Source organism: Periplaneta americana, chromosome 16 (assembly GCF_040183065.1).
Source record: "Periplaneta americana isolate PAMFEO1 chromosome 16, P.americana_PAMFEO1_priV1, whole genome shotgun sequence".
NCBI classification, from domain to species: Eukaryota; Metazoa; Arthropoda; class Insecta; order Blattodea; family Blattidae; genus Periplaneta; species Periplaneta americana.
In genome coordinates this window covers 135026382-135053720 of record NC_091132.1, presented here as the reverse complement: position 1 = coordinate 135053720, position 27339 = coordinate 135026382, and the positions used below count along the sequence as shown (strand labels likewise).

General features: G+C 35.6%; 1 pseudogene; it reads left to right on the top strand.

Moving 5' to 3' along the window:
• The window catches only part of LOC138691406 (NADH-ubiquinone oxidoreductase chain 5-like), a 62032-nt pseudogene that overhangs the window by 8768 nt on the left and 25925 nt on the right, over positions 1-27339 (top strand).

The window sequence follows — 27339 nt, the reverse complement described above, 5'->3', positions numbered from 1 at the left end:
TTGTCCATGTCTCTGTTAAATAGTGCCCATTATAAATAATGGAAAACTGGCTTCGATCCGGATCTTTGAAAAGAAAGGAACATGATACGCTTCATTTAGGCAGTGCTAATTGTTCAGAAGCTGTGTGTGAAGAAATATATTAATATCAGTGATTATAGTGTCATTAAAGAAATATCTAGTCCTAGTGTTAGCTATTCAAAGAAAAAATACTTTCGTAAATATGACAAGAGTTATTTGGAACTTGGATTTACTTGATGTGAACCAAAACCTCGGTGAGTTGTTTGTTACGAAGTGCTTTCAAACGAGTGATGAAACCCGTGAAATTGAAACGGCACTTAGGGCCGTATTCATGGACATTTTTAGCCGGGCTTCCGGTGGATGATCAGCGTTCTTCGTTTTCGTATTCATAAACCAGTGTTAGCGATAGTAACCAGTGGATAGCCGGGGCTAACTTAGTACCCTCGTAGCGCGTGCTGCGAAATGTCTATGAATAGCACCCTTAGAGACAAAACACGCTAGTGTAAAAAGTAAAACCGTCGTATTTTAAAATAGGCGGAGTCTAAAATTTCTTATATTGTCATCTGGAAAAACAAATAAAAACAATTCATGCAGAAACATGCCCGATTTTCAACAAGGAAAGATGGTATTTGACACGTTTTATTATTGCTGTATGATGTAGGCCTACGGTACGTGCACATTTCAATGTGCATACCGGGTGTCGGCAAAACTATTAAGAAAGTCATCAATACATGAAAAGGTTCCGTACTTTGGTCCTCTGTTATGAATTTGGATGGTCCCTGTCCGGGTTACAGGCCCGGCGCCAGATGTGCAGGGAAAAGATAGCGAGAAACACAACGTTCATAGTGCTTTAAATCCGTCTTTTGTTGTTGAAAGTAGAGTGGGAAGTGGGTAGACGGATAGGGTAAGAAATTTCATAAAACAGTAGTACTGGGAGAAAAATGTCATTTCCAAACTTTGGGATTTTTTGCTATAGTGTGATACGCAATTCGTTTGAATTTTATTTTTTCTTCTGTTTTTTTTTAGGATCACAAGGGCAGAACTTGAGAACCACAGGTGGTCCGTGGACCATAGTTTGAGAAATGCTGCCTTAAGGAATTTTGTTAATGAGTAGCCTTGTTCAGTTTCTTAAACTATATTGTGCAGTTCAATTTCGCAAATAGAGGGAGTACGTCTTAAGAACACATAGAAAAACAGTAAAAAGTACCTATGACTTACATGATTTACATTTCCATTTCCTTACGAGGAATCGATCTCGAGTCTCCTAGAATTAACTTGACAAATTAAAATAATCGTTCTCTGTGGGTAATTTAGGTGGTCCTAGTTTCATAGCGAGGACAGATGGCGTGTCATTCAATATTTCCTTACATGTTTTTCTCTCCTGACTCTTTTTAAATTCACTGGTTTGTATTTTACCATCTCGAGATATACATGTCAAGAACACCACCATTTGTTCGTAAAAGGGTAGCTTGGTTTAGGCAGTTGTCGACGGCTTTCCCTCCTGCCATTGTTAGTACGAGTAGCGAATAACAATCCAACATTTTCCTCTTTTGTATGCATCATTTCCACGTCCATTCTTCTATATCCCTCACCCACTCGACTTGTGGTATTTGATACGCAATTTGTCTGCTATTATGTCCGCTATTTTACGAAGGATCACGGACTTAAAAAAGAAAAGAATTGCAATAGTAATTACACAGCAAGTGAAGGAGTAAACGTTAGCAGTGGAGTCTAAACCACTCCCTTCTTTTGTGATCATTCTCTCTTGTTCTCTCTCGTACTTTAGCGCATCGTGTGAAACATTAAATTATTTGTAGCTTGTTGCTCCGTCCTCGCCATGAGCTCACCAGGACGACCGACAAGAAAACTGAATACTTGTGAATTTCGAATCATCACAGTAACTAAAATAAACAATTGGGTATACAAACTAAAGTAGTGAATACGAAAGTAAAATAAGCAGATCAGTAACCACTAAATGAAGATATAATAAACTACTATTAATTACGTAAAAAAAAAAAAAAATACATAATTGCACATCAATATTTACAAACAAATGCCAAAGAAATAAATAAACACTTAGCAACAACAAATGAGTGTTACGAAGCTCATACGTACTTAATCATTAGTTTATTATCTATACATTTTACGCATGTCACAAACATTCCATTCTCTAACTGCTTTAACCCTTAAATTGGCAATGTTTCCTATAGGATACAACAGGTTAATATCCTTGGCTTCTGCCCCTATAGTGAGGCCCTTCGCAACATCCGTCACCATGCTGTCCGTTCTATGCTGGCCGAGGCACTGAAGGAAGTAGGGTTTACAGTCCATCAAGAGGTGCAGGGACTAGCCACACAAGGAAGTGTTCGGCGAATTGATATAATTGCCATTAAGAACAACTCGGCATACATTCTCGATCCCACCATCAGATTTGAGACACATATAGATCAACCGCATGAGGTGGACAGTGTAAAGAAACGGATCTATGAACCAACAATCCCGTTCTATAAAGACAAATATAGCCTGTCCCACATTGATGCGATAGGGCTGATGGTGGGAGCACGAGGTACCATACCCTCCTTCTTTGCTAACAAAATGTAAAAACCTGGGGCTAACACACAGCATTGTGAAGGAAATAGCCATTAGTGCCCTCAAAGGATCGGTTCAGATATTGAGAAATCATTTATATGGGAGTGATAATGGAAATTTCAAATTATCTTAACCGATGGCTGTTGATTGGTTTAGATATCAATGCCATTAAATCCGTACTATTATTTTTCTCGCGGTATACGGCATTCAAACCATTCTAACCTATCTGATGATATTTTTTCCCCCTTTCTTAACTGTAAATGAGCACAAACGCTACTTAGGTGTAAATTTTTCTGACATTTTGTATATTCGATTCCCTAACCGTTTCAAATGTATATCATTTTACCTTTTAGGTGTGTTTCCAAATTATATGTAATACGCTTTGTCAAATCTGGCAACCTTTTCATAAGGGAAGCTAAATTTATATTATATTGCTATAATTTTAATAGAACAATAGAAAAAAAATGGCAGAAAAATTAAAATTTCACAATACTTTGAACAACATATGAAATATAGACATTGCGATAGTTGTTTTCTTTACAATCCGACACGGTTTAATAAACTAGTGTGAGAAATGAAGTTTTGCCAATTTAAGGGTTAAGAATGATTCTTCTCTATATTATTTTGAATTTTATTCAGCTTCCTCCAAGTCAAGGCCAGCGAATAGGGATTATAAAGAATGGACATTGAGCGAATTTTCTTGTGTTTTGTTTCTCTGTGCGCCAGCGTCTAGTTCTACTTTCAAGCGCTAGAGGTTAGTGTAATCGAGCATACGCTAAGATAATAATTGAGAATAGAGTTGAGACACAGGATTCAAACATCGCCTACCTTATTGCATAATCCAGTAACGCTTTGCTTCAAATAAATTCAAGTTAACAGCTTTTCCTTATTTCTCAGCGACGAACTAGTTGTAATAATAATTTTTTTTATTTTTCAGATATAATAAATTATATTATAAAATAATATAATACATTATAAAATTATGTATCAAATTCGTTTAATATTTGTATATAATACAATATAGATATATGATTTTACTTCTCATAAGAGTTTTGTTTTTCCATTTTCAGTGCTATCAAATCATTGCATATTTTAATTGTTGTTGAGGTCAACGTCTCAACTCTCATTATAAAGGAACTATAGAGTCTAGACATTACAGTTAATGACGAATTTATTATTTTATGGATCCAATTTATTTTATTTCAGTACATAATGTACCTAGATGTATTAATTATATGTGTTATATTTCCGCTTTGTCGACTGCTAGCTGGTTTGATGTCAGCGCCAACTCTAGAGAGAAAGCAGAATCTCACGCTCTAGCTGGCTTGAAGGTCATTGAAATCAGTCCGGCTACATCAAAGGTACCGACGCGAAGTGTCCATTCTTTATAATCCCTATTCGCTGGTGAAGGCTGCCTAGAAGACAAAACTTATAAAAAAAATTGTTGTTTTTTTGAGTCAATGGTAGGTACACAATTATAATGAAAAAAAATGGAGAAGGAAAAGAAAAAGAAATAACACAATTATAAATAATTGAAGACGACTAAACAAAAGATCATTAATTCCAGAAGAAACATAAAATTTCCTAGTACGGTATCCATTTGCTATCAAGTGATCACAGTCGTCTATTTAACACTAGTTGCAAGACCCAACTTAAGTGAGCAGATCGCCATAGGAAAAGATCAATCTATTTACGTGTAGAGATGGTTTCTTAGGATTTGTATAGATCCTTTACAGCAGACAGAGATACTTCAGTGATAAGAGTTTGTCCTAGACCAAACTGCTTGCAAAAATGCGCGAGTCTTTTTGTGATGGTCCCTCTAGCCCCAATCAGTAATCCAATAACTTCGATCGATGTTAGATGATATTTTTCCTTATAATATGGTATAGTGGAGTCGTATATGTCGCATTTTTCCTGATGTACCTCAGTAGGTTGATTTTCGTACGTTTCCATCCTTACAGTTGGATCAATTACGAATCCGCTTGTTGATCTTGTCGGGATAGCGATGATGTCAATGCGCCTTGTAGATCCATTTGTGGACAAACCATGGACCTCCTCCTCTACTTGGTAGTCTTTTCCTCGTAGGGCCGATGCTAGGAGGGATAGAATCTTGTGGTAACGACTATTTCTCAGTAGTTCTCCATGAGGACAGGCTCTCAGAATGTGAGCAAGTGTTTCTTTCTCACTCCGACAATGTCGGCAGTGGGTTCCATTCTGAGACCTACCTGGTAGAGCACGTACTGGACAGACATTGGCAGTCATATTAATAGCGTCCTTCCATTCGCTGCTGGTCAATCCATTCGGTTTAGATAGCCATTTATTACCGGGCATGTATTCTTTTTATAGAATGACTCCCTTTCCTTTCTGAGGCAACGTACACCAGGAATCAAATTCTTTGTCTCGTAGGAGTTTTCGTAAAGATGGTACGTTTATCTTATCAGAGGAGTCAATATTTGTATAAACTGTGCAAATCTCGTATGCTGTTCAGAAACTGCGCATCGGCTTCGGTTCGAATTCAACTTGGACTGACTTTATATAGTTGAGGCCTTACGAGAGATTCTCAACCCCAAGGCCAATGTCAGTTCATACGACATACAATTGTCATTAAGTAAAAGCTTCCATAACATTCATCTTCATTATCTTATTCCATAGACATATTCAGGTCAAGACGCATGTCTTCGTCCGCTTACGGGAGAGGGCATCCTTTCCGCAACCGTTCCTGGGTTCCAGTCTTCAGCAATATCTCTGCTAGGATTCATTCCTTAAGAGCACTTCCAAGGGCTCTTCGATACTTTGGAAGGGCCGTTGGAATGGATCCTGTGCTGCTTGGTCACGTTGGCGGTGTGAACTTAGAGCGAGGGGTAGGGGCCTCCATTGGGTGAGTGAGTGAGGAGTCACATGCGGTAGGTGGGCTGGTACACCTCATTCCCATTTATCCCATAAATTCGGGATGCACAATAGGCCTCAGTATGGCCGACGTGCCCTGCCACTGTTCCTAATCTAAGGGACTAATGACGCAGTATGTGCGAGTTACATATGTGTTTAAAACACATGGAAAATTAAATGAAGGAATATCGATACTACAACACTTACTTACTTACAAATGGCTTTCAAGGAACTCGAAGGTTCATTGCCGCCCTCACATAAGCCCGCCATCGGTCCCTATCCTGTGCAAGATTAATCCAGTCTCTATCATCATATCCCATCTCCCTCAAATCCATTTTAATATTATCCTCCCATCTACGTCTCGGCCATCCCAAAGGTCTTTTTCCCTCCGGTCTCCCAACTAACACTCTATATGCATTTCTGGATTCGCCCATACGTGCTACATGCCATGCCTATCTCAAACGTCTGGATTTAATGTTCCTAATTATGTCAGGTGAAAAATACAATGCGTGCAGTTCTGTGTTGTGTAACTTTCTCCATTCTCCTGTAACTTCATCCCTCTTAGCCCCAAATATTTTCCTAAGAACCTTATTCTCAAACACCCTTAATCTCTGTTCCTCTCTCAGAGTGAGAGTCCAAGTTTCACAACCATACAGAACAATCGGTAATATAACTGTTTTATAAATTATAACGTTCCTCTCTCAGAGTGAGAGTCCAAGTTTCACAACCATACAGAACAATCGGTAATATAACTGTTTTATAAATTCTAACTTTCAGATTTTTTGACAGCAGACTAGATGAGAAAAGCTTCTCAACCAAGTAATAACATGTATTTCCCATATTTATTCTGCGTTTAATTTCCTCCCGAGTATCATTTATATATTTCGTTTCTGTTGCTCCAAGATAATTGAATTCAGCATCTGCATCAGCATCATTGAATTTGTTCATCTCTTCGAAGGATAAATCTCCAATACTTCAATATTGTAAATAATTATTTAAATAATAAAGTATATAAAAAAGAAAAGCTGATGGACACGGGTTAAAATTAAAGTCCCCGCGGATATTAATTCACATTTATCCATTCTTTAGGAAAAGGGATGTAGGCCTAACTATTGACAGATGTATACTTCAAACGTTATAGTTTTGTATGGTTTCACTTAAATATCACATTTTCGTTGTCGATTTCCTTGTACTAGTTAAGATACGAATATTTCTACCTTAATAACTTATTACAAAATTTAAGAGGAGGAAGGAAGCGTTGTATTTTCCATCAGACACTACACGTCACATAATATCCTGAAAGTTGCAGTGGGAATGTGTACTAAGATGACAATGTCTGTAACACCGTGCAGCGCAAGTTTCTTCTGATAAAAGTATAAATAGATTTTTTGTTCTTGAAATATTCTCTTTATGAGTAATATGCGTTTTTTTTAATTAAATTGTCTTTCATTTGCTGCAAAGTAATGAATCTCTTTGTTTTACAGCTAATAGTTGCACTATGAGCTACTCATCTGCAGATAATAATAAAATACTGGAATATAGCATATTGTATTCGCTTGAAATTAAACCTTTGTAAAGAGCTGCGACTTGCATTGCAATTTACTTCTCCTGCAATCAAGTTGCTCTTTCTCTCAGTGACAGTAATATTTCCGACAGAATTTATTCAGTTCTAGCTTCGCCAGCGTGCTGACCGTATATACGAAGACGAAGGAAATATTATTTTCAGGGAACAAGAACTTACCTTGCTCTTACAGTAGTCTATGCACAAATATATAATTTTGAGTTTATGTATTTAATTACAAACGGTGTTACTAAGAAACCGTGTATAGTTTTTATACGAGACTTATGTAGAAGTGAGGCAGAAAATGTTACTAATAAACCATGCATAAGCGCTGGATGTATAAACAGTCTGCAACTATACAATGGAAATTGCTTTGCAGCATTTATATACATGAAACCCCTTGTTTAAGCGTTGTATATAGAGAAAAAATGGCCCCCCTGTAACAGCTGGTCGTATCGACTGTCATTTTATGATGATGGCTGCCTTGTAACCACAGAGGAACAAATCAAAGAGCACATAATAATTAGAATAATATTGCTGTAGCTTGTAGTCTTTGACCAAAATATAGTGTGGTAATCGATTAGAGCCAGTTGTACCACGGCCGACTTGATGCTCGCTTTGCTTCTTCCTTACCGGCCTTGACAATTCATGTTGATCCCTGTGTTAAAGCTGTAATCGAGAAAATGTGAAATTTCCGCCAGATGGCATTAGCTGTCAAGGTTCGCTGAGGAATGTGTGTATGGTTTCTTGTGCGATTATACTAAAATATTGTGCTTCTTTCTACTGGTAAGTTAGTTTATTGTGATGTGATTCAAAATGACGAATTGTTGTGTACCATTGTGTACTTCGAATAGGAAAAAAAGTGGAGGAACAATATCATTCCACGAATTTCCGAGTGATAGGGAAAGATGCGAAAAATGGCTTAAAGTGATTTCACGCCAAGACTTTGTTCCAAACAGCAACTCCCCATCTTCAGTCATTTGTAGTTTACATTTCAAGGAAGAAGATTATTCTAATAATGGAAAATTTAGACGATTAAAACCAAATGCTGTGCCAACAATATTCCATCATTATCCTTGGTATAAAGTGACAAATGTCAAAAGACCAAGACGAACGATTACTAAAACTGATCTCCCTCCACCAAAGAAACGCAAATCTTTTAGTAATATTTCACTATTTGAACAAGATGTCCCGAGTGGCTCAACATCAGTTGGTGACATTTCCTTCTTGCCAGTTGAAAATGACCATAAAGCCACGCAAACAGACGCTGTCAACATTGACGAGCTAAAAAGAAATATTAACAGATTGCGTGTGAAAATACACGACTTAATCGGGTGTTACAAGAGAAGCAAGATGAGATAACGAAAACAACCGAAAAACTCCAACTAATTGAAAGAGATCCGTTACATAAGGAACTGGAAAATGTAAAGAAAGAGGCAGATGAAGGCAGTATTCATGCAAAATTTATCCTAGATCAGCTGCTTAATCATCGAAAGAGAATATCAAGGTGGAATAGTTAGACAATCAGAGAATGCATAATACTGCAATACATATCTCCTAAAGGTTATTCCCATGTACGATCAAGAGGTTTTTTTAAACTGCCTTCTAAGAGAACACTCACGAGATATTCTGGCCCTACTGATTGCTCGTCTGGTGTCACTCCTTTGATTAAAGAAAGGTTGGTCTTAGAGGCAAAAAACCTCACTGTAGTTGAGCGGTTTTCATCACTTATTGTAGACGAGGCTGCAATCAACCCCAAGATAATATACGATCGCAAGCTTGATACCTTTTTTGGCTATAAGGAAACAACAGAAGCACAAAGAAATGAGGATGAAAACTTGATATTCCCAAGAAATATGTAGTGGCTAATCGAGTCTTGTGTTTTGTTTTAAGGGGGCTCTCAACCAGCTACCGTATACCATGTGCATTTTCCTTCACAAAACAATTTTCAGGGCAAGAGTTACATACACTAACATTGCAAGTGATTAGTGAAGTCAAGAAATGTGGTTTTATAGTTATTAGAATTGTTTCTGATAACCATAAAAGCAATACTACAATGATGAAGCATCTTTCAGGTGGTTCATTGAAACCCGTGACCACACACCCTTGTGATGGAAACAGAAAGTTATTTCTAAGTTTTGACCAGTGCCACATATTGAAAAACATCAGAACCCAATTCCTGGAACGTGAAATGTCTGATGGTACTGGAACAATCTCAGGGAAATATGTGAAATTGTTACACAAACTCCAAAAAGATGATACAGTGAAACCTGTCAGATATCTCATGAAAAAACACGTTGAGCCTACTGCATTTGAAAAATGAACGTTCGAAGGGCAAAAGAAATATTTTCTCCATGTGTAATTTCTGCTATCAGAACATTGAAAGAAAATGCAAGCTCACACCCTGAAGCTCACAAATTCAAAGATTCTGATGCGACATTGACTTTAATGGAAAATATCAACAAGTGGTTCGCAATGCATGATATTAGCAATACACATTATCATGTGGAAAGTAGAAATCATGATAAGCAACAGTTCTTCTCTTTGGATGATTATCGTCTAAACTGGCTAGAAAATTATTTCCTTTCTTATCTCCATACAACGAAGTGCGCAAGTAGCACACGTCAAAAATATTTCCTAACTAACGAGACATATGACCAGTGCTATCACGTTGACAACAAAATCAACTGTTCTCTGCATTAAATATCTTTTAGAAAATGGGTACCTTTATGTTCTTACTAGAGGATTTTCAAGTGATCCTGTTGAGTCGCTCTTTAGTACATTGCGCCGTATGTCCTGATCAAATGACATGTTGGATGCAAGGGCAGTGAACTTCAGTTTACAAAAGATATTGAAAACGGGTATTTTGTGCATGTCAAACTTTAGCAGTGTAGAGAGCCATGCATCTGACATCACAGATGGACTAGATATGCTAGATACCGCTGCTGCACCATATAGTATTCCTGAGTCAGTTTTAAACATCCTGCAACAGCTACTAAACCAATCAGGTAAGCTATAGGCATATTAGTCATTTGATTTACTAGTAACTGTTACAGTGTTTCATTAAAGATTCTGTGGTTCTTATTATTTATTATTGCAATTTTCTTGTAAACCAGGAATGGATTTTTTTACAGACATTCCATTACCAATAATGAAAACAGCAAGTTTGACATATATTGGCGGCTATATAGTACGAATAGTGGAAGAAAGGGTCTCCTGCATGGGATGCTTAGATTGTATAGCTGAAAACACTAATAGCTCTCCATTGATGAGTCTTATTGCAAATCAAGATTTAGGAGCTCTGCGATATCCGAAACCTACCTTTGTTTCAGTGTTATCAATCATTCATCGTTTTGTTGAACGGGCAGTACCATTCATACCAAATAAGAATATATTAGAAAATTTGTGTTCGGAAATTGAGCCGTTACTGTGTAGATGCCCTCTCTTGCAAGGCTCAATTTGTGACGAAGACGGCCAAAAACGACTTGCTAATATCATTACTGTGAAATTTGTTACGCCACTTCTAGATAACATTGCAGCAGCTTTAACTGAAAAGCTTGTTCCTTCGAAGAATGTGGCTTATAATCCACTGAGTCGCAAAATCTTGAAACTATGATTCTTGAATCTGCAATATCAATGGAATGTACCAGTGCAGTGAGTGGAATTATAAAACTTAGTACAAGTTATAGTAAATATTTACCCTAAGTGATTATTTAGAAACATTGCAGTTTAGGCTAGGGGTGCTACTCAGCGAATGAACTACAAAATTACACCTCTGTCATCATGTTACTTAAACTGAAAATGTTACTATGTGTTATCTTCCCTGCTTTTAAACTCACGCTTTTACCATAATTAACAGAACTAAACATAATAACACTTATTATTTTCTTATTTATTATTTATAAGTGTTATTATTACTCTTTAATCATTTATTTTAATTCATATTGAGTATTTCTTCTATGGACACCAGAGCTTGGCAGACAACGCCTCGTGGTGGAATTGAGAAATTATCCAATTTCAAGAAAACATTACTATTGTCAAGGCCGTATACAAAAAAGCGAAGGGACATCAAGTCGGCCGTGATTTTACTATAGATACTTAACACGGCACACTAGAGCGCTCTACCGGATGCAATAGAGAACTTCAGATATCCTAATACCTTTCGTAATGAAGTAATGACGGAACTATGACGTAGCTGTGTAACAGTTATACTGTTATAAACGACGTATGTAGTGATTATTAGTAAAAAATTTACACACAACTTATAAACGAGCTACTCATTGTATAAGTATAAGACAGTTACACGTCTGTATATAGAGTTTTTATTAGTAAGACCGAAAGACTATTTTCAGATTTAAATTCTCAAAAATTATTCTTTTTAGGATCTACAGTGAAATCTACTTAATATCACATGAAAAATGATAATACTAGAAAGGAATTTTCTAAAACTGAATTACAAAACAAAGGACATAGGGAAAGACGGAAACTATGTAAACCTATAACCAGAAATTAGCATGCCTCACCTGTCATGCATGCATAAATATAAACCGATAGGATAACAAAGAAATAGGCCTATAGGAAGACCGAAGAAAATACTGACCGACCAAGAAATATGAAAGCAGAACGAACCAAAGTAATTTACGTCGTCATATTATTGTTGATGTGAGTATAATTGCAGTCCGCTCAACCATTCTTGACCCCTATGGCAGCAGCGTCACTTTTAATGTACCATCTCCCGCTGCTCGAATTTCTTCCCTTTCACGCTTCTACAACCTGTTCGCAATACCTTGCTCCCCACTCTCAAACGCCAAAAACCTTTATCCGGCATTTTTATATGTTAGGCGTACATTAATGTAGGTCTATGTAACTGCCTTACCTAGTGTGAGGGAGGAAATTTATTGTATATCCGCTCCAGATCTTTCTATTTCTTGGGTGGATAACATAGACACTTTTAAATAATGTTTCAAGTTTTACTTTACTTTAGTCAATTTCTACCGCTAAGTAGGCCTATGTAGTTCTCACGAAAGCTGCTTAGAATGCTATGGCACTGTTTCTCGAGAACATCTTTCATATAGTTTTGAAGTGAAGACGTTTTATTTGGAGTTCAACCAATATAATTAGGTTGTAGTGTTGTACATAATAGATAAAGCATAGGTACGTCTCTCTTGGAACAACGGTCGTAAATTCGAAATAATAATAATAATAATAATAATAATAATAATAATAATAATAATAATAATAATAATAATAATAATTTTCACTGGATTGATCACCGGATGGACAATGTTATAGAATGTTATCTCATCTAGTAACTGTTAAACCTTTATGTACAATATGATCTATTCAGAAGACTGTAGTTCTTTGATTTTCATAAGAACTTGTTTTCGAAATCTAGTTTCTTGCAGGCATCTCCTACTCCTGACACTAATATAAAGTATTACTGACACTTTCACGGATACAACATCAATATTTTCTTCATTTACTCGTATATGCATCTGTTAGAATAGTTGCACATTATTATTATTATTATTATTATTATTATTATTATTATTATTATTATTATTATTATTAAATAAGTGGTGAAATAAAGATAAGGTTATCAGAAATACTCTAAAAAATCTTCAACATCGTGTTTGTTCAATAAAAATAATTTGTATTTGATCTCTCCGTGATTTGAACCCAGATCTCTGATTTGTAAATGAAAATAATGTCAGTGTTCGCATACATACGTACAATATGATGTATTCAGAAGACTGTAGTTCTTTGATTTTCATAAGAACTTGTTTTCGAAATCTAGTTTCTTGCAGGCATCTATTGAAAGTAGAATAAGCTACTCCTGACATTAATATAAAGTACTAGCTGAAAGTACCCGGCGTTGCCCGGGTTTTCCTTTCTGCTTCTATTTTTAATTAAACTGGTTATTAAATTTTCGGAAATCTCGGAAACCTAACTATACACAACCAAAACGAATTGTCTTTACTAAGCTTTCCTCGCCCATAAAGATGAATCTTTACTTAACGTCACTTACATGAATTAATGAACTCAGCCAAATGCCTGCCAGGGTTAGCTCAATTTAAAACAGTTGTAAATCAGGCACCGAAAAGAAAACATTTCATCATGTGCCTGACGTTAAACTGTTGTTTTAAATTTATTTATTTATTTGTTTTTATTTATTTATTTATTTATTTATTTTATTTATTTATTCTGGTGAAGTTAAGGCCATTAGGCCTTTTCTTCCACACCGCAAGAAATACAAATAAAGTAATAGAAAAATCAAACTATAAATAAAGTAAAACCCAACGAAAATATAATTCCTTCTCCTCTTTCTGATCAGTTTCATCATCGAATCAATATACACTATACATATATATAATTTAATTTATATTGGAAGATCTTTTTACCTCTTGACCGCTGTACACCCACTTATATCATATCCAGTTTTTTTTTAATATAACTTGAAACTATATCTCATAAATTCAGAACATATTATATTAATTCTAATTTTACACAGAATACAGATACAATATTAACTCGCAATAAGTCATTCTTTAACATAAAGACTAATATTCTGAGAAACGTATAGGCCTACCGGTATTTTAGAAATTAAGAGATTTTTATTTCCACAACGCTTAACATATTAAATTTGCAACGTGAACAACAATATTTTGAGAATAATACAATGTTATTTTCAGTGGGCTTATGGACATTCACATACTACATTAGCAACATGACAAAAGTATCATTGAATTGATTATTGATATGTGTAAAATCTTTTTTTTTTCACTTCTTTGTATAAAATATAGTTGAGGATGTGCAAAACACGCAGTTTTTTTAGTTAATGTCTGCAACTTTGAGCGACTGTCCTTGAGCTTCATTTTAATATGGCCATTACAAATGCTAGTGGCATTGAAATTGCAGTTGCTTAAAATTGAATGAGTATCCTAGAAATACGTGGATAAAAACATCTCCTTTTATATTTGCAGTTAATATTATCAATTCTATTACGTTTCGTATGATTTTTTTCACACCAATACTTATTCGTGCATAATTTTGGTGGGTCAATATTTCGCAATAGTACTATTGGTTATTCAATATTAAGTAAATTATGTGGTAGCAATCCTTGTAGTTTCAAAGAATTCTAGAATTCAGTTGCATAAAACAGTTTGCTCACTATCTACAAAACTGCATCGAGGAATTCATAATACGGTACTGGAATGCGTAAAGATACTTATTTCATGAATTATCTAGTTTTAGCCTTCATGATCTGTAACAACAGTGTAATTTAATTTCGTGTTAAAATTTCCAAGGCCTCGTGAAAGTCGATGTTGAATACAACAGACAATAATAAAAAACAATTGACTGTAGAAGATTTTGTATTTTAATATTATGCATGAAGATTTGATCTATTTATTTTTATTTTTTATAATTTTAAGGGAACGAATAGGTGAAATTACTAAATCTTACAGTTTTCATTTTTTTTCTCAAAGACCAAGGACACTAGAATAAAATTATGTGACACGTTTCCTTATTAAGATGAAGTAAATGGCAGGAATTTTTTTCAACGTGATTTTCTTTAATGTTCGACGTGTGGAACCATTTATATACTAATTTAATTAATTAATATATAAATGGTTCCACACGTCGAAAATTAATGAAAATCACGTTGAAAAAAATTCGTGCCTTTTATTGCATCTTAATAAGGAAACGTGTCACATAATTTTATTCTGGTGTCCTTGGTCTTTGATAAAAAAAATGAAAACTGTAAGATTTAGTAATTTCACCTATGCGTTCCCTTAATTAATTTAACTTCCATTTGCACAATTTTAATGTAGCCTATGTTCTTCTCCTGGTTATGAAGGTTAAATGTGCAAACTTTAGCACATATTGGTCAAAGCGTGTAGATTTGTATAGGGAACATACACACCCACATACATACATACATACATACATACATACATACATACATACATACATACATACATACATACATACATAACCACATTCAATTTTATATATTAAGATTACTGACACTTTCACGGATACAATATGAATATTTTCTTCATTTACTCGTATATGCATCTGTTAGAATAGTTGCACATTATTATTATTATTATTATTATTATTATTATTATTATTATTATTATTATTATTATTATATAGTAGTACTCTTAGCGGCAGTAGTGCTCTTAGCGTATTGGTAGAGCGTTAGCTAATGTTCGTGAGGTTGCAAGTTCAGATCTTCTTGGAGCTATTAAACTTTTAATGCGCAATGTTCAAAACATACAGAGGTGAGCCTGCCTGGAGAGAAATAAAAAATAGGTTGCAGCCGCCAAATTACTCTTCAAGTAACGACCACTCATATAAATTGAGGGAAAGAAGACAGAGGACGGACACTGGAAAGTTTTCTTTTCTCAATCGTACTATCAGGGACTGGAATGCTTTACCTGCAGACTTACTAAAGGCTTTACCAATAACCAGAAATGTATTTAAAAATAGGCTTAAGGACTTTACTAATAGACGGTAGTAACTATTTAAAGGGTGTAATTGATATCTTGTTATTAGTAGCAGTATTTATTTATTTAACCTGGTAGAGATAAGGACGTCAGGCCTTCTCTGCCCCTCTACCAGGGGATTACAACTATAACATGAAAAATTAAATTACAATTAATATTAAATTTACAATTACAATTACAACAAAAATTAAAGTACGACAAGAATACCTGATTAATGAAAGCTAGACATTTTATCATAGAAATTAAGAACAAAGAATATTTTTGTATTTACTGAATTACAAATTAAACCTACAATAACAAAATTCTATAGTGATGAAGAAGTGTTCTATCAGTGAGGAAGTGTGTTGTGTCAGTGAAGTGTGTAGTGTCAATGAAGTGTATTGTGTAAGTGAAGTGTGTTGGTGTCAGTGAAGTGGCTGTGCAAAGTATTTGAACAATGAAATGGTTAGAAGTGTTAGTGAAATCAGGTAGAATCAGTGCAGTGAGTGAATTGACAGCGAAATACGTGTAGTGCCGAAAGGTACTTGTGTAGATATGAATCTGTCACACTCGTGGGTCTTAGTTCGAACTTAGGGTTAAGATACAAATTAGATTTACTTTAAATGTTATTTTAAGTGACCATGCTTCATTTAATTTAGGATGCTCCTTATTATTATTATTATTATTATTATTATTATTATTATTATTATTATTATTATTATTATTATTAATTATTGTTTTTTATTAGTTATGTTTATTATTAATTGTCATTATTGAGTGTAATTAGTTACCACTGCCGCCGGGTATATACCCATTTGCAATGTGAATAAATAGATACATACATTATTATTATTATTATTATTATTATTATTATTATTATTATTATTAATTATTGTTTTTTTATTAGTTGTGTTTATTATTAATTGTCATTATTAAGTGTAATTAGTTACCACTGCCGCCGGTTATATACCCATTTGCAGTGTGAATAAATACATACATACTCGTACATTATTATTATTATTATTATTATTATTATTATTATTATTATTATTATTATTATTATTATATAAGTGGTGAAATAAAGATAAGGTTATCAGAAATACTCTAAAATAATTTGTTTTTTGATCTCTCCGTGATTTGAACCCAGATCTCTGATTTGGAAATGGAAATAATGTCAGTGTTTGCATACACAATCTAGTCCATCCTTACTAACTCCTTGTTTTGTTTTGCCATCCACTGTTACAGTACATAGAAGAGTTCCCATCAACTTCTCTTTCTATTTCTCTCTCCGTCTCTCGTACTTTTTTTGGTTCATTTCCCTTCATAGCAGCATTATTCCATGCAGGTCTCTCTCCTCTTCCTCCCGCTCTCTTCAGTCTGCCGGAAAAATCCACTCAGCGGAGCAGCCAGAAAACTAGAGCCCCGAGCAAGCAATTTAGCTACATTTGGTACACTTTCAACCCATCGCAGGGCAAGAATCTCAGTGTTATATAGACGCTGGTGCCATTATCTCAAAGAAAGCAACTCATTAAGAGGGACTGTATGCGCTTTTATATAGCCTATAGTTTAAAGTTGAAAAACTTTTTCTTTTTCCTTCACCGAAATGATGATTTGGCCATTTTCAAAGTACGCAATTAAAAGTTAAATGGAGGGAAGATTTTGAAGAGAGTAAGTGGGGTGGGTAGCGTGGATAATCAGAACACTTCGCATGTTCTCCGTCTCCTTCCTTCCATCTCTTGTTGTTTCCCATATTTCTGTCCCCAGAGCGGACGCATCGATCAGCCCACTCGGTGTACAAACCCCACAGCCTTCTTGTGTTCGTTCAGACTTCAAGTGCTAGGTACATACGCGAGATGACAGGTCTCACCGCAGCATGGAGCCACTGAGCGCACTGTAGATTGCTCGCACACGCACTTTGCTTCAGCCGCTTCTATCTCGAGAACCGTTCAATCACTCCTCGTGTCGTTGAGAGCGGAACCCAGCGAGTGGACTTCTCAACCACCGGACTTGAAACACGCAAGCTTGCAGTTGTTAATTACGCATTTTATCGCATGCGCTTTAATTAATATTGACCTAAAACGATTGAAAAAAAAACTAAAGCGATTTTTGTCTGCTGCGAAGAACTTAAGGCTGAACCGTACTGTGTCACCTTGTGCCATAATTCGGCCGTAAACCCTTGAATAATGATGAAAACTTTGTTGGAATAATGGGATTACCAATAGTAATATGCGTTACAAGAGCGGTATGTTGAAGTTTTCATGTTCGAGGAAAAGTTTGAAAAAGCGAAACGTAGTTGAGCTTTTTTAATTTCCGACAATTGAAAGAAAACATATCACTCTTGTATCGTACATTATTTTGTGCGAAGATCGTTTATTACATACCTGAAAGAGGAATTTCTAATTAGTTGCAATGAAATCTCCATCTTGGTTTCTGTTCAATGACGGCAAATTTGCAAAACAAAAATATCTATCTTCAACATTGTTGCTTCAAAATGTTTTCTGTGTTTACTATACTCCAGCAGGCCGTGATATAAATCTGTCTTTTTTTCCCCCCAGTCTATGATGAGTCTGGAATCTTGTTGATTTTTTCACGGCTTCCTTAATGTTACTTGCATCACGAATGCAGTAACTTTAGTGGAGTTGTAGAGTTTACTTAATTTTTGCAAATATTTAAAAACAATAATTAATAATAGGTGAAATTGCAGTGGTAAGTTTCCAATTTATAATTATTACTGTATTGAACGTCTCTAAAAATAATATGTTAAAAGCCTAAAGCAGTAAAATCAATATGTCACTTAAGCGGTAAGAAGAGGGAAATTGTTATGTGTGTTAGGTTGGGAATACTGAATGTGGAATTTTAGACTTTCCGCGGGTTGGTTTTGTGCGGAAACCAAGAAAATACGCACGATTTCGCACAAAATAGTTTTACCTTCATAACAATTTATTTTTATAAAATATGGTAATAACAATTTTATTGAATAATATATATATATATATATATATATATATATATATATATATATATATAATTTGAACTGGTAATGGAAATTACGTGAAAACGACTGAACGGATTTTAATAAATGACCCCTCATTTTGAAGCTTGGAACCCAAAATTTTTCAGAAAAATAATAGTTTTCTGTGAAATGTCAATTTTTAAACATAATTTTCCTATTTTTCAAAATCCATCTGTCGTCAGTTTTGAGAACTAGCTAATTGCATTTCAGAATAAAACAAAACAACACTACAGTAAACAATATTACACGAAGGCCATGATCTGCAAGAATGCTGACATATTTAGAGCTCAAATTAAATTGGTTATTAAAAACTTAACTTACTAAAATAATTTACAGGTTCGATTCTGTGATGTGTAATTTTCTAGGTACAGCTGTGTATTGGATATTAAAAACTATAAAACTTGAGGTGGTTTGATGACATTATTACCATTAGAAATGAAATATTATTGTATTAATGCCATGATGTGACTATTTTTCATTAATTTAACATATTAATGCTATATTGATGATATGAAAGTAAAACGTTTTGGGGTTATATAAGTAGATGTAGAGAATAACTTAAATTAGATTTTGATTTCTATATTTCACTGAGTGGCGGCTATATAGTATATATAGTATATGTTACTGAAAGCTATAAAACTTACGTAAGATAATAATATCGTCATTAAAAATCAAATATTTTTATAGTTATTAATCAAGTGGAGTTGGGTCTTTTTCATATATTTAATGGCGGTGTGGTGTAGATATTTATATGCGTGATTCTCTTCAGTATTGGCTCGAGAGAGCGCAAAAATTAGAGTTTCTAAGGAAAGACCAAAAGGTATTACTTACTGATAAAATTAGAGGCCTACAAGATTTTGTAGTCTCCCGATCAATTCAGCAAGATCTCTTAGCAGGATAAAATGATTTTACTCTCTACATTTCAAGGTAGTTTACGAAACATGCAGCAGCTATACCAAGATGCTGAGTCTATTGTTCGAAAGCATAGCAAACCTGACATTTTTTTAACTTTCACCTACAATCCACAATGACCTGAAATAGCTACTGCTTTACTCCCACATGAAAAACCGACTGATCGTCCTGACATTGTTCCTTGCGTTTTAACTTTCAAACTCAAAAACTGAATTATTACTATTTAATACGAGAAAAATCCGTACCGGCAGGTAGTAAGGCCGTTAAAAGCATTACGAGAGGGGTTCGGCCGGCGCCGTGTATCGTGTCCCGGCATGGCTCAGTTGGAAAGAGCGCTCAGCGCGCAGAGCTGAGAGGTTATGGGTTCGATTCCCGGTGCCGGTACGGATTTTTTCTCGTATTAAATACTAATAATACACATTGGCTACTTCAGAGTAGTAGTGTAATATTCAATGAGGTGGGCGAGACCTCATACGAATATGTGATGTGTCAAAAACTGAAGGTGTATAGGTTCAAGAAAAAGTATTTGGCATAAAAAACCATTCAGAGGGGTATGTTTCATTTTTATGGAAGCAAATAACTTTCAGAATGTCTGGTATTCTTCATTGAAAATTAATCTGAAAAATGTTTATTTGAACGTCTAATGAACTTAGTTTGCAGCATTTGCTGAACAAGCCACTAGTAAAATATAAATGATCCGTCCGGTTTTTCCTTTTTTCAGGCTTGAAAGCAATAGAATGTCCCACCAACTAGTTGCTAGCAAGGAGGTGGTTAAGCCCAGTGATGGAGTTGCCATCTTTAAGCATCTGGACCTGCTTCAATACTGCATTTCCTCACTATTAGGTGCAATGGTTACGATATATCACTATTAACAGAAATTTAAAATTAGATGTAATAACGTTTGCAGATGACCTTGTTTTACTAGCAACATCTGAAGATGATTTGCAATAGTCAGTACATAATTTATATTTAATAGCTCGAAAATATTCAATGAAAATATCCATTAACAAAACAAAAATAATGGCCTTTTGTGGTAAATACCCAATACCAAACAAAATTTGTTTAAATAACACAATTTTGGAAAGAGTTAATGAGTTTAATTATTTAGGATATAAACTTTCTTTTGTTGAAAATTTGGATTTATCAGAGAAAATTGTAAAATTCAACAAATCAATGGGCATCGTTAATAGAGTTTTAAAACCTTCATTAGTACAAAAATCAACTCGTTCTCGTGTTTATCAAATAATAGCTCGACCAGTCTTATGCTATGGGAGTGAAGCGTGGACTATACGGACAAAAGATGAAAGCAGACTAACAGCTTGCGAGATGAGATTCATGCGCCGAACAGCTGGCTACACTAAATGAAATCGAAAGAAAAATGAAGATATCCTTCAAGAACTTAATGTGTCATCAATACTGGACTGTATCTCCAGATATCAGTTAAACTGGAAGGAACACGTCTCAAGAATGGTTTCATCCAGGATCCCTAAGGCAATAATGAAGTATCGTCCAAATGGGAAACGGTCACTTGGTCGACCTATGAAAAGATGGCAAGAAAATCGCTTTTTCAGGCCGTAACAGTTCTTTTGGGACTAGTACTTGACGATGATGATGATGATGATGATGATGATGATGATGATGAAATCAAATATAAACAACAATTGGTTGCCTGTATACATATATATATATATATATATATATATATATATATATATATATATTAGTTAAATATAAAAGAAAAGGAAACAGCAATAGAGACTAGAAAGTTAATAGTCTACCAATAAGGAGAGTGAAGCTCTGAACTGAAAAATATGTGCTAATAAATATATAAAGGCCAAAAGCAACTAGGGATTGAAGCAGGAATTAGGAGAGGGAGAGACCGATTTATTAGGGAAGTGATATCTCCATATTTTTATTACATGTATTCGCGGGGATGTTCTGGCGACTTGGTTAGAATTAGCTTCCCACACAGATGGTTCACATCGTCTGCGTCACTTGTCAGCATCGGACAGATTTACAGCCACCTTGTGCGGGATTGCATTGACACTCGTCGAGGCGTAAAATCAGAGAGTTGGACTGGACCCGTGGGAAAGTAACTGCCAAGCTTGGGATTTTCCAAAGAACGGGGTTCTCCAAAATCGACAAACTAATTAGAGGTTATGGGAAATCCAAAGTCTAAATTTAGAGATGACGTATTTCGCGCCCAATAAGGAGAGATCTTGGTTTAGCTTATGAGGTCACTTTGGACCAATAGAGAATAGATTTTAGGCCGGTTAAGTGACGTAGTTTTTAACCAATAGGATAGTTAGTTTTAGCGTAGGATAGGTTTTTATAAATAAGGGTGACGGGGAGCGGAGACAAGGACAACATCTCATCGTGTCGGCGGCCCTACATACAGGGCACAATCACTACTCCTTTTCGTGTCGACGGCCCTACATACAGGGCAGAATAACTACTTCGTTTCGTGTCGACAGGATAAATACTTTTCTTCGTGTAGACGGCGCGACATCTTTTTTTCGTGTCGGCGGCCCAACTTAATAGTCTTTATTCCGGCGAAGACTCGATAGATAGAACTTTGTCATCGGCGAGACCACTCGTCAACGTTTAGGAGCTTCGATCATAGTGTGCTGGGCAGAGTATTGAATTTATAGTATCGGATAGAGCTTATTCAGAGCTGCCATAGAGTCGATGCAGAAGTGCGACCAACGATTGAATTATAAGTCAGCCGGAAATACATACTCTAGGGTTTACCAAGTGAATACGACAATAAACGTATAGTTTTGGAGTTTACACTGCCTTTTATATAAGTAGCCGGCTTGGTACTATTCCCGACATCATCCTACACCACAACCGTACCTCGGCTACCCTGAGTGAATCTCACGCAACACCGAGACGCACACACCCTCAAATGGCGTCCAACGTGGGTCCACAATAACCACCCACCCTCAGGATGAATGAGAAACTGGTAGATGCCAAAAGAGAGAGAATAAAGGAAAACTAGTTCACTCCCATTCACTATTACAAATCAGAAATTATCATAATTACCCAAGTAAATAGATCACGCAGAATCCATAACGTATCCCAATATTACTGACAAATCCATAACGTACACCAATGTGAATCACAATCACAATTAATGACAAACCAGTCTACGCAACGGAAAAATTAAAAAAACAACCAATAGGTGAGCAATCTTCGAAACCCGGAAATAATCTCGTCCCCCGACATATATTAAACAATAAAACAAAAGATATATAACAGGTAAAAATGTATGTATGTATGTATGTATGTATGTATGTATGTATGTATGTATGTATGTATGTATGTGTATGTATGCATCCATGCATGTACTGTATGTGTGCATGTATATATGTATATATGGAAGTTGTAATAACTTTATTGCTCCTGGCAGAGTTAAGGCCACAAGGCCTTGTCTTCCACACAGTGGATATGTTTGAATACCAGGTGATAGGAACTAATTTTATTAATAACGAATCATGTGATGACACACAATTATTATATGAATGCATATTACACTAATTTATAGTGTATTATAGGCTACACTACTTTCTTTTGATAATTTCCTGCGACGAATGGTTTTAGTTTTATTTTTAAATTCAGAGTATGATATGCTATGAATTGTGCGGTGCATTTTTCCAAATTATACTTAATTTTTCTTAACATGACTATTTGTATAATAAATTTAGCCTTTAATTTGGCAATTTGTCATATCTTCACTCTTTCTAATACAAGATCTATTAGTTTAAAGTTGGAAATAACTTTTTCTCGCTACATTCGCAAATATGGGACCACGGTGCGATTTAGAGTAAGTCATTACGGCAACGGTGTTGAGAAAATCATTACAATGGCGATGTGGAGGATATTGCGACAAAGGCGATGTGTAGGATGTCGTTATATCAACTGCGATATGAAAGAAGTCATTGCAACGGCGATGTGGGGGATGTCATTACAACAGCGGCAGTATGGAAGAAGTCATTACAACGACGATGTTAAAGATGTCATTATGACTATGGTGATGATTAAGTCATTAGGCCTACAACTGTGATGTGAAAGAAGACATTACAACAGCGGAAATATGGAAGAAGTCATTACAACAGCGATGTGAAAGAAGTCATTACAACGGCGATGTGGGGGATGTCGTTATAACAACTGCGATATGGAAAAAGTCATTATAATGGCGATGTGGAGAATGTCGTTATAACAACTGTGATATGGAAGAAGCCATTACAACGACGATGTGAGGGATGAAGTCTATACAACAGCGGGAGTGTGGAAGAAGTCATTACAACGAGAATGTGGAAGATGTCATTATAACTATGGTGATGATTAAGTTATTACAACTGTGATGTGGAAGAAGTCATTACAGCAGCGATGTGAAAGAAGTCATTACAACGGCGATGTGGGGGATGTCGTTACAACAGCGGCAGTGTGGAGGAAGTCATTACAACGGCGATGTGGAAGATGTCGTTATAATGACTGCGATATGGAAGAAGTCATTATAATGGCGATGTGGAGAATGTCGTTATAACAACTGTGATATGGAAGAAGTCATTACAACGACGATGTGAGGGATGAAGTCTATACAACAGCGGGAGTGTGGAAGAAGTCATTACAACGAGGATGTGGAAGATGTCATTATAACTATGGTGATGATTAAGTTATTACAACTGCAATATGGAAGAAGTCATTATAATGGCGATGTGGAGAATGTCGTTATAACAACTGTGATATGGAAGAAGTCATTACAACGACGATGTGAGGGATGAAGTCTATACAACAGCGGGAGTGTGGAAGAAGTCATTACAACGAGGTTGTGGAAGATGTCATTATAACTATGGTGATGATTAAGTTATTACAACTGTGATGTGGAGGATGTCATTACAACAGCGGCAGATGATATTACAACAACTGCGAAGTGCAAGAAGTCATTACAACGAAGATGTGATGGATTTAATTACGACGACGTCATGTGGATGATGTCAATTTGACAACGGCAATATAGAGGACGTCATTAGACTACGCTAACGGAGATGTGGAAGAAGTCATTGCGACGAAATGCAGGAAGCCATTACAATGACAATGTAGGATGTAGTTACGACTACGGCATTGTGAAGGATTTCGATGCAACAGTGATGAGGAGGATATCATTACAACGGCTATGTGGAGAATGTCGTTACTACAACTGAGATGTGGAAGAAGTCATTACCATGGTATGGAGGATGTCATTACGACAACGGCCATGTGGAGAATCTCATTAGGTAGGCCTACGACAACGGCGATGTGGAGAATCTCATTAGGTAGGCCTACGACAACGGCGATATGGAGGATGTCATTACGACAATTGCGTTGTGGAAGAAGTCAATACAACGGCGATGTGAAGGATGTCATTACGACAATTGCTTTGTGGAAGAAGTCAATACAACGGCGATGTGAAGGATTTCATTACGACAATTGCTTTGTGGAAGGAGTCAATACAACGGCGATGTGAAGGATGTCATTACGACAATTGCTTTGTGGAAGAAGTCATTACAACGACGATGTGGAGGATGTTATTACGACAATTACGTCGTAGACAAGTCATTACAACGACAATGTGGAGGATGTCATTACGACAATTGCGTTGTGGAAGAAGTCAATACAACGGCGATGTGACTTATGCCATTACAATTGCGTTGTGGAAGAAATCATTACAACGGCGATGTGAAGGACGTCATTACGACAGCGGCAATGTGGTAGGAGGATGTCATTATTGCAACGACGATGTGGAGGATGCCATTACGACAACTGCATGTGAAAGAAGTCATTACAACGGCGATGGAGAAGAAGTCATTCTGATAACAGCAATGACGAAGAAGTCATTACGTCAACGATTATGTGGAGGATGCAATTATGACAACAGCTTCAAGGACGAAATCATTATGATAACGGGTTTGGAGGAAGTACTGTAATTATGACTACAATAAGGAGAAGGTTATTGCGACGAAGACAAAAGTTTCGTCATAATAACATTGAGATGAGAGTCGCGACAATAATGGTTAAAGTAGAAGGAAGTTACGATGATTCTGATGATAACGGTGATGTTAATGAGGAAGAAGAAGGAGAGGAGGAAGTGTTGTTTATCGATTCACAACTTGCGTTGTACTCTCCTAGCCACACACTCGTGCACTGAATGCATGCATAATTGTAACTTCTCTCTGGATGTGTTTCCGCCTGGAACATTTAATTGCTTATAATTACATTTCCTTACGGCGGGTGGGGCTGATCCGGCTCCCCTGCAGTTGCCACAAACCCTCGGCGACTCAAGTGGTGCCGGGGGACTGTTGTGAGGATTATATCGCCGTTGCTCTTTAATGCGGTCCCCTTGTTCAGTCTTTGTTCACTAGTTCATACAGATTACCATTCACGTCTGACTATGATCAGACCGCCAATGAAATAAATACAATTATGCAATCAATTAGTTCGCCATTATATGGAGTCGTGCAGATGCGATAAAACTGAAGCAGATTATCAGCGATACGGAGAGTAATATTCAGCAATTAACTACTTGCATCCTTACTCATGAATATCGTCATATCATAGGATGGAGCAGTAGTAATAAGTGAATAAGTAAGTATATAAATAAATAAGTCTGTAAATAAATATATTATTTATCTATAAACATTATTTTTTTTACACTAAACTAATTTTCCTCCTCTATATTATTCTCTTTTTAGGAGCATCTTAGTCTGTTGAAACACGGTCACTACATTTCGCCTATTCCTAACTATTCATTGCTTCTTTGAGTTCTCTTACATCATTTTCCTTAAAATGTCAATGGAATTATTTAAAATTTAGTGTATATTCATTGTTTTCATGCTATTTTATTGATAACTTACTTTTCACTCTTTCTTCACTTAAAAATAAATATCTTCTTCACTTCTATTATTCTATAATAATAATAATAATAATAATAATAATAATAATAATAATAATAATAATAATAATAATAGCCATGATCATAAATTTATCCAGCGACTAAAATGTCAATTTTAGAGTCAAAGGAATTGTTTTACAATATCAGGTCGAAATCCACTTGAAAATCTGTAGACGGTAAATACTGTAAAAGAAAAAGTTATACAAAATGTGGTATGTAATACAGTTCTTATGGCAGAAATATGATCGAAAAATGGCGTAACATCTTCCGTTCTTCTAGTATTATCGTTAATAAAGACAAGTCAGTTGAATCACACCTTATACTAGAGCAGAAACAATTCGGCGTGGCTTAGAAATCACATTTAATTCGATCATTGTCTAATTAAAACTGTGTGTTGTATTATAGTTGGTCACTTGTAACAATTTTACCGGCATTTATAAAAATATAATTTAAACAATGCATTCGAAGTCGAAAGAAAGAAAAATATGCTGCTGAAAAATAATTATTACAGAGAAGGAAAAGTAAGGCATTGTAAATAATTATATACAAATTTCTGTATTTACTCTGCATGTCTCTGTTATGAAGAAAAATGGGAAGTTCACGGAGAACTGAGTCAAGAATGTATGTTTCATTCATTCATTCATTCATTCATTCATTCATTCATTCATTCATTCATTCATTCATTCATTCATAGGTCCTTCACTGCAAACCCAAAAATTTTCAATTGCCCCTCTTTTCTGCCTTCCTCTTCGTCTCCGAACACTAATATTGTGTATCATCTGGTATCTTCTTCTGCCGCGTAATTTTTTCAGTTCAGCATTTCTTCCAGTGCATCCTTCAGTAGGCAGTTTCTTTTTAACCAGTGATCAATCAATTCTTTTTCTGTTCCTGATCAGTTTCAGCATTATTCTTTCTTCATCCACACTTTTTAACA